Source organism: Neofelis nebulosa, chromosome 15, assembly GCF_028018385.1.
Source record: "Neofelis nebulosa isolate mNeoNeb1 chromosome 15, mNeoNeb1.pri, whole genome shotgun sequence".
Taxonomy (NCBI): domain Eukaryota; kingdom Metazoa; phylum Chordata; class Mammalia; order Carnivora; family Felidae; genus Neofelis; species Neofelis nebulosa.
In genome coordinates, this window is record NC_080796.1 from 6,352,867 (window position 1) to 6,362,973 (window position 10,107).

Sequence of the window (10,107 nt, forward strand, 5' to 3'; positions counted from 1 at the left end):
CTATATAGATCTATATAGATGTATATATCTGTCTATATATCTATATCTATATATCTATATATATATATATATATATATATATGTGTGTGTGTGTATATATATATATCTATATAGATATATATATCTGTCTATATATATATCTGTCTATATATATATCTGTGTATATATATAAGTCAGTCAGAGAAAGACAAATATCATATGATTTCACTCGTGTGGAATCTAACAAAATAGATGAACATAGGAGAATGGAAGGAAAAATAAGGTAAAAACAGAGATGAAGACAGTCCATAAGTGACTTGATTAACTCTTCACACACTGAGGACTGTTGGAAGGGTGTTGGGTAGAGGGATGTACTAAATAGGTGATGAGCATTAGGGAGGGCACTTGGTGTGGATGACCACTGGGTGTTCTATGGAAGTGCTAAATCATTAAATTCTATTACTGAAACTATTATTACACTATATGTTAACCAACTTGGTTTAAAAAAAAAAAATTTAAAAAGATGATTACAGACAGAGTACATTCGAAGCCCAGAGGGAGAACACATCTATTCTATTAAAAGACGCTACTATTATATTAAAAGAACAAAACAAGGCTTCGCACATCCTTGCTTTGTCTTTCTGATTTCATACCTCCCACTCTAAGTCTACAAAGCAGCAGGTATAAGCCAGCTGTTTCCAGAAACCCTCTCCCATTGATTCCTACCTGAGTGCAGTTCCCTATCTGACGACTATTCATCATCGGTTCCAGAGTCAGACAGGCTCTCCAACACCCAATCTTTAGAGACACAAGCATGAGCAAGCAGGTTATTAGAGACAGGGGCTCCACCATTCCTGTAACTCCCTCTGAGGCCATGCTGGCTCAGCCGGCATCACTTGCCCTTCCTCTGGGTCCTCAGACCTTCCCTGGGCTTGGCAAAGGCAGAGCCCTTCCACAAGGCATTGACCACAGTTGCAAACCTTCAAGCAAGAGAAAGGATCCCCCTTCATCTGGTACTTCCCCAGCTGCACTGGATCATGATAGCTCTCACCCGCACAAGAAGGTGCCACCTGTGCAACCTGACATTCCAACGGTTACAGACATACATAGGGTTTGGCGGGTTCCACGAGCAGACCCTGTGCCCGGCTCAGAGCAGCTGCCCAGAAGAACCCTCTGTGAGGGTGGGAATGTTCTGCGTTGTAAACCTGCGTCTGCCGGGCACCAGAAACGTGGCTAGTGCGGCTAATGGCTATGTGGCAAGTGGCTTCTGCCCTGGATAGCACAGCTTTAGGATGTACACATGAGGAAGACGTGACCTCCCAGTCCTGGAGGTTTCTGCAGAGGAGCTTGCTGGCCTGATCTGACCATTCCTTTGTCGGTTCTCCCTGGGCTCATGCATATGTGGCAGCCACTGCGTGAGACCCTGGGGACACTTCTGGTGGAAGGTCAACACCCAGGTCTGAGGGGAATCCCAGCAGGGGCACATTATAAACAGAGTGAAGAGCATGACACCCCCACACTCATGCTGGATGTAATCAGAGCCGCAGGGCAGAGGGGGAGCACCTCACTGTCTTCAGGAGCCCACCCTTCTCATTCTGATCTGGACCAGTGCCTGGGCAGACAGCTAGCATAGTGTGGGGCCCAACAGGCCTGGGTGAGCTGAGGAGGGACCTTTCCACCCCTAAACGAGTTCCCAGCCCAAGGCTGTGAACAGCAGGCGTTTATTGGGGCCAAACATGGGCTGCCTAGGGCTGAGCCCCTGGGGGACGAGCAATGACGGAGAGACTGTCGGTGCCCTTGCAGTGACCATCCAGAGCTATGGCTCCTGTGCCCATGAGTGGAAGGAAGGTCAGAGACAGTATTTGGACCTGTCAGTTCCCATACCTTTCAGACAAACTCTCACACGGATGTCCTCGGGCCAGGAAAGAGCACAGCAAGGACCACCTCCACTCTGGGATCAGCCCCCACCACTTTGCTGAGCTCCCTGTGCACTGGAGCCTGTGCCCCTCTCACCTCCCCTGCAACTAGAATGTTCTACAGCTGCCCTGGTCACATGGGATGAGATCCCTTTTGTATGAATGTGTTTCCAGCCAGACAACCCTTGGCCAACAGTGTGTAGACAAGGACTGGCTGTCAGGTGACGGCCAGAAGCAGGTGAAAAGTGAAAACTGGTCCCTCCTGGCCCAGGTGGATCAGGCCTGGAAACGTACTTGTGTCTGGCCTGACCCTGGTTCCATCCCTGCTGGCGTGTCCCAGGTGGGAGAACAGGAGACCTGACTCCATTGTCTGCTCCTCCCCAGTGTCCACCAATGAAAGAGTCTGGTAGATGGAGAAGAGGCTGGCACAGGAAGGACGCCCCTCTCCCCAGGCTTTTAGGAAGATGTCCATACGGTGCTCTCACCCGGCATGCCGGCTCGTCCTGCCTCATCCCACCCAGAAGGAGCCCAAATGTCATCCTCGGTGAGGACAAGGCTGGGCCCAGGTGCTGATGCTACACTGATTCAAATAATCCTGCCACCGTGGTGTCCCCTCCCACCCTCACATAGCCTGGATGTCCTTCATGTCTTCCCTCTGCAACCCATCAATATTTCCCGCTTAACATCTAGTCCAAGACCTTGGACCGTGCTCTCACCCTTTCAAGCTGAAGTATTTGAAGGAGCAAGGGCCCTTAGAGCCTGGCTGCTGGTTTCATTCCTGCATTTGACCACACACAGCAGGCATTAACTTCCACACCCCTGGGATACCAAGATCTTGAGAGAAAGGATTTCTAGAAGCTGGAGGATCCTCTTCTCAGATGCCCTCCAGAACTGGGTGTGGCACACGCCTGCACCAGGGGCCACCTGCCCCAGCCCTCCAGCTAAGAGGGGGAGGATTCCCTTCTCAGGCTCCTTGAATCTCCTTTTTGGAAAGGATAGGAGGGGCAGGAAGGCAGTAACCCTGGGGCAATTATCTCTTTACTGCTGAAGTATGATGGAGCAAGGACTCTGGGATCACTCTAGTCTCAGCACTGGCGGGTGCCCCACACAAGGAGGATCAGGAGCAAGGACTGAAATTATTACTGATGACAACCTCAGCCTAGAAATTCAGGGTCTGCCTCAGAAAGTAGAGGCGTGAGAGAAAGTACTAGGAATTGGGGGTTAAAGGGCCTCGTCTCCCCGTCCAGCCCCCATCCCCACAGCCCGTGCCAACCCCTCCATGATTCATCACTTCCATAAGCTTCCTTTCCTCAGAGGCCAATTAGATACCATGAGGGCTCCTTCTCCTTAATCAGGATCGATCCAGGTGCCCTGAAGGCAATGCAACAGCCTCCTCAGAGTTGAGGTCTACCTTGAACTGAAGTCATGATTCACAGAATCCTATGGATTCTGAAAACATATTTCCCTTTCAGAATCCTGTGAATGTTTTCCTGGCTATTAATAGGACTTTTTTCAGCCTAAACAAGCTATGTTTGGTGTATAATATACTAACTGTATTTAAATTGTCCATATTTATATCCTTTGACATACACACATGAAGCTCGGTGATGGGATTTTTCTTATGAATGGCAAAGTTCACACCAGCAACTGTGCTCTTTAGGGACATGTTAATCTAGAGGAACATAAACTTCTCACACAGAGACCACATACAAGCACGTACCTGCTCACTCCACACACTCGTCAGTTCACAAAGAGACTCACCCATCTCCACGCACACAAACTCACTACCTGAATGCCACACGAGTGCCTGTAAACACGTGAACATGGTTTTACCCTTCGACAAATCGCTTTGTCACTACGTCTGTGATCCTCCTTTCATTGGAAACCCAAAATCAGAAGCACTCCCCTGACTAAAGACAGCACATGATTGATTCCTGAATACCTACCATTCTCCATGGTTCCAGAGACCACAGGAAGCTATAGAAAAGAAAATAGCATAAGGGTAAGAAGGTGAGGCACACTGATTGCACCACTCTTTAGATCTTGGTGATATTAGGATCCAATAGGGAACACAGTGGTTGAGTCAAAGGCCACAAAAGCAAATGAATAGGATGCCTGTCAGAAGTTGTATATTCTGGGGGATGTGTCTCTCAAGTTCACTTAGTATAGAGACTCTCAAATTGTTCACCCAAGCAGGAAAAATGCTTCTGATAAAATTAATCCTAACACATTATTTATCACCAGGTTTGGCACTGCCGCTGGTCAATGTCCCCTTCACCAAGGTAACAGTTGGCGAGAGACAACCACTCACCACTCTCCCGCCAAGGAAAGTAACAATATCATCTACCATGTATATTGTCAAATTTAGAACAGAAGTTGATTGGAAAGACACTAAGAAAGTATTGTGTTCCTCAGGGGAAGACAGGCCAGCTCACCTCACCAACAGCCTGGTGCCTCCTGACAGGAACGGCCCACATCTTTTCCTCCTCAGGGACACCTAGAAGAACACAGACACACGTCAGTACACTGTTGGTGCTGCTCAATAAAACTCAGGGACTGTTCCGTGATATGAACATGGGCAAGAGCATACGGAGGCTTTTGTTACCTGCATGGACTGAAGGTTGCTGCTGAGCCACGCTCAGCAGTATTCCTTGAAGTGTGCAGTTTGAGGAGTTTTTTGAGAATGTAGACATTGGTTATTGTGCAGTGTCAGTGACACATATCTCCTAGGGAAGGACACACCTCTCTTTGTGTCTCTCTCCGTCTCTCTAATGAATGTGTGTGTCTCTTTCTCTTAGTGTGTTTCCCTGTCTCTTTCCCTGTCTGTCAGTTTCTGTCTGACTCAAACATACAGGCACTCACACACACACAAACACACACACACACACACACACACACACACACACACACACAGTGAATACATTGTCTTCCTCACACTGTAAACATGTACACAGGTTTCCCCTGGGAAACCTGTCTTTTCTCCTCACCCTCAAGCCTCTGTCCTACAGGGAACCTGGAGTCAGGGTATCTCTCCAGACTGATGCCGGCAGGAATATCCCAACTTCCTGACCACATAGATTATTTCATCAGCAGAGGACTGATTCCAAAGTACATACCATATTTCGTTGCTCCCGCGGCCACCTGATTGTAGAGAAAAGAAACACCATCAGGGTCAGATCATGATGAACTCTCATTGCACTGGGCTTTCATTCTCCTCTGGACTTTAGGAAACTAGATGGCACACAGTGCTTGAGTCAAAGGTCCCCAATAGCAAATGAATAGCATGCCCGTCAGAAGTTGTTCTTTACTGGGGATGTGTCTCTGAAGACCATTTAGGGTGCCGACTACAAAATTCCTCACCCAAGCAGGAAATAAAGCTACTCAGGAAAAGATCATATGACACTGTTTCTTAGCAGGATTGGCATTGCCAGTGGTTAATGTGCTCTTGATCAAGTTACAGTTGGTAAGGGACAACCACTCACCAATCTCCCTACGACAGAATTGAATGCTATCATGTAAAATGTACATAGTCCTATGTCACTGAATATGAGTGGAGATACACTAAGTAATCAACGTGTCTTCCATAGGCAAAGACAGGCAGGCTCACCTCAGCAACACCTTGGTGTCTCCTGACAGGAATGGCCCACACATTTTCCTCCTTAGGGACACCTAGAAGCATACAGAATACATGCTCAACAGTATGTTGTCGGTAATGCTCAAGAATACCGCAGGGACTGATCCTTGATAAGAAAATGCGCCACAGCATATGCAGGCTTTGGTTGCTTGCATGGACTGAATGTCACTGCTGACCACGCTCAGCTGTATTTCTTGAAGTGTGCGCTATGAGGAGCTTTTGGAGAAAGTGGACATTGGCCATTGTGCAGTGTCAGTGGCACATATCACCTGGCAAAACTCACATCTCTCTCTCTCTCTCTTTTTTCCATATGTCTGTCTCTTTCTGTGTGTGCCTGTCTCTCTGTCTGTGAGGCTCTCAAGTAAACACACACACGTACACATGTACACACACTCACAGTTACACTACATACAGACACATACAGAACAACACCAAGACTCATGCACAGAGCATCACTCTGCAATCAAGGAATACATTCTCTTTCTCATACTGTGGAAACATGGACATAGTTTTTCACCTAGGACTTCGGTCTCACACCCCCCACTTGGCCTAAGACGTCCCAGGTCTCTGGAATCAGGGTAGCTCTCCAGATTGAACACAACAAGAATGCCCCACCTACATCAACATCTAAACGTTTTCCTCAGCAAGAAACTGTTTCCAGAATACGTACCTTCTTCTCGTGCTCCTATGGCCACCTGAATGTTAGGAAAGAAAACACCATCAGGGTGAGATCACGATATACAGTATTTGCACCACCCTTGAGTTCTCTTCGTGACTTTAGGATACAAGATGGGACACAGTGGTTGAGTCAAAGGCCACAAAAGCAAATGAATAAGATGCCTGTATGATGTTGTTTTCCCTGGGGATGTGTCTAAAGAACACTTAAGATGCAGAGTACAAAATTCTTCCCCCAAGGAGGGAATATTGCTGCTAACGAAAAAGATCCTTTGACACTGTTTCTTACCATGTTTGGCACTGCCAGTGGTCAATGTCCCCCTGACCAAGGTTACAGTTGGCAAGAGGCAAGCACTCCCCACTCTCCCCACCAGGGCAAGTAACAATATCATCTAAAATGCACATTATCATATTTACAACAGAAGTTGATTGGAAAGACACTAAGAAAGCACTTGTATGTCTCAGGGAACGACAGGCAAGCTCACCTCTGCAACAGTCTTTTGCCTCCTTACTGCAACGGACTGCAGCTCTTTCTCCACAGGGACACCTAGAAGGACACAGAAAACAGGTCAGTACATTGTTGGTGCTGCTCAAGAATAACTCAGGGACTGTTCCGTGATATGAATATGGGGCAGGCCATACAGAGGTTTTGGTAACCTGCATGGACTGCATGTGACTGCTGAGCCTCACTCAGCAATAATCTTTGAAGTGTGCAGTAGGAGGAGTTTGCTGAGACACTAAACATCGGACATTGTGCAGTGTCAGTGGCACATATCTCCCGGGGAAACACACCTCTCTCTCTCTCTCTCTCTGTCTCTGTCTCTCATGTCTCATTCTCTTTGTAAGTTTCTCTGTCTCTTTCTCTGTCCCTCAGGTTCTGCCTCTCTCAAACACACTTGTGCGTCCACACACACACACACACACACCACACACTGATTATATTTTCTTCCTCACACTGTAAAAATGGACATAGGTTTCCCCTGGGAAATCTGTCTTCTCTCCACACCCTCAAGCCTCTGTCCTACCAGAACCCTGGCGTCAGGGTAGCTCTCCAGACTGATGCCATCAGGAATGCTCCAGCTTCCTGAACATATAGATTCTTGCATCAGCAGGAGACAGATTCCAAAATACATACCATGTTCCATTGCTCTCTTGACCTGAATGTAGAGAAAGGAAACAACACCAGGGTGAGATCATGATGTAAACTCATAGCACTGCTCTTTGGTTCTCCCCTTGATTTTAGGAAACCAAATAGCACACAGTGCTTGAGTCAAAGGTCCCCAAAAGCAAATGAATAGTATGCCTGTAAAAGGATTTTTTTCGCCTGGGATGTATCTGCCAAGACCACTTAGGATGGCGACTACAAAATTCTTCACCCAAGCTGGAAAAATTGCTGCCTACGAAAAAGATCCTAGGACACTGTTTGTTACCAGGTTTGCCGCTGCCAGTGGTAAATGTCCCCCTGACCAAGGTTACAGTTGGCAAGAGCCATATACTCACCACTCTCCCCACCAGGGAAAGTAAGAATATCATCTACCATGTAAATGTTAATATTTACAACAGAGTTGATTAGAAACACCCTAAGAACACACTTGTGTTCCTCAGGGAAAAACAGGCAAGCTCACCTCACCAACAGCCTGGTGCCTCCTTAAAGGAGCGCCCCGCTCCTTTTCCTCCTTCGGGACACCTAGAAAGACACAGAATACACGTCAGTACCTTGTTGGTGCTGTTTAAGAATAACACAGGGACTGTTCCTTGATATGAACATGGGCAGGAGCACATGGAGGCTTAGGTTACCTTCATGGACTGAATCTTACTGCTGAGCCACGCTCAGCTGTATTTCTTGAAGTATGCACTATGAGGAGTTTTTGAGAATGTAGACATTGGTCATTGTGCCATGTCAGTGGCACATATCTCCAGGGCAAACCCACATCTCTCTATCTATCTCTCCCAGTCTTTCAATGTGTCCGTCTTTTTATGTGTGTGTTTTTGTCTGTCTCTGAGTGTCTCAAGAAAACATACACACACACACACAATCACGTGACATACACACACATACCGAACAACCCCAAGAGTCATGCACACAAAATCACTCCGCCCACAAGGAATACATTATCTTTCTCATACTGTAGAAATATCGTATAGTTTTTAACCTGGGACATCGGTCCTTCCTCCACCCTCAAGCACCAGTCCTCCCAGGACTCTGGAATTAGGGTAGCTCTCCAGACCGAAGACAACAAGAATGCCCCACCTACATCACCACCTAACATTTTCCTCAGCAAGACACTGTGTCCAGGATACATACCTTTTTCCCTTGCTCCTGCGGCTACCTGAATGTTAGGAAAGAAAACACCATCAGGGTGAGATCATGATATACGGTATTTGCACCACTCTTTGGTTCTCTTGGTGACTTTCGGATACAAGATGGGACACAGTGGTTGAGTCAAAGGCCACAAAACCCAATGAATAGGATGCGTGTCAGAAGTTGTTTTTCCCTGGGATGTGTCTCAAGACCAATTAGGATGCCAACTACAAAATTCTTCACCTATGTAGGAAAAATTGCTGCTGACGAAAAATATCCAATAACACTCTTTCTTACCAGGTTTGGCACTGCCAGTGGTAAATATCCCCCTGACCAGGGTTACAGTTGGTAAGAGGCAGCCACTCACCACTCTCCCCACCAGCAAAAGTAACAATATCATCTCAAATGTACATTGTCACATATACAACAGAAGTTGATTGGAAAGGCTCTAAGAAAGCAATTGTGTTTGTCAGGGAAAGACAGGCAAGCTCACCTCAGCAACAGCCTGCTGCCTCCTTTCAGGAATGGCCAGCAGCTTTTTCTCCTTAGGGACACCTAGAAGGACACAGAATACACATCAGTACCTTGTTGGTGCTGCTCAAGAATAACTCAGGGACTGTTCCTTGATATGAACATGGGCCAGAGCATATGGAGGCTCTGGTTACCTGCATGGACTGAATGTTACTGCTGAGCGACCGTCAGCACTATTCCTTGAAGTGTGCAGTATGAGGATTTTTTTGAGAATGCAGATATTCGTCTTGTGAGGTGTCAGTGGCACATATCTCCGGGGGAAAAACACATCTCTCTCTCTCTCTCTCTCTCTCTCTCTCTCTCTCTCTCTCTCTCTCTGACCTCACTCTGTTATGAGTGTGTCTCGTTCTCTTTGTGTGTTTCCCTGTACCTCATTTTCTGTCTCTCTCAAACACGCGTGTGCGCACACACACACACACACCACAGTGAATACATTGCCTTCTCACATTGTAAACATGGAAATAGGTTTTCCCCTGGGAAATCTGTCTTGTCTCCACACCCTAAAGCCTCGGTCCTACAAGGGACCTAGAGTCAGGGTAGCTCTGCAGAATGATGCCCCAGATTCCTGCCCCAGATTCCTGACCATATGGATATTTTCATCAGCAGGAGACAGATGCCAAAATACCTACCATATCCCATCGCTCTCTGGACGACCTGAATGTAGAGAGAAGAAACACTATCAGGGTGAGATCATGATGTACACTCATAGCACTGCTCTTTGGTTCTCCTATGACTTTAGGAAACTAGATGGCACACAGTGCTTGAGTCAAAGGGCCCCAAAAGCAAATGAATAGGATGCCTGTCAGAAGTTGTTTTTCCTGTGGATGTGTCTCTCGTGAACACTTTGGATGCCGAGTACAAAATTCTTCACCCAAGTAGGAAAAATTGCTGCTGATGAAAAAGTGCTGATAACACTCTTTCTTACCAGCTTTGGCATGGCCAGTGGTAAATGCCCCCTGACCAATGTTAAAAATGGCAAGAGCCACCCACTCACCAGTCTCCCCAGCAGGGAAAGTAGCAATACCAACTAAAATGTACATTGTCGTATTTACAACAGAAGTTGATTGGAA

General features: G+C 46.9%; 1 long non-coding RNA gene across 1 annotated transcript; it reads right to left on the reverse strand.

Moving 5' to 3' along the window:
- Nucleotides 1–8,507: 8,507 nt before the first annotated feature.
- Nucleotides 8,508–9,693, reverse strand: LOC131495992 (uncharacterized). Its single transcript, XR_009254247.1, has 3 exons — nucleotides 9,667–9,693; nucleotides 9,000–9,061; nucleotides 8,508–8,534 (listed from the first exon to the last, which is right to left on the reverse strand). It is a non-coding gene; the product is annotated as an uncharacterized LOC131495992 (long non-coding RNA).
- Nucleotides 9,694–10,107: the final 414 nt, after the last annotated feature.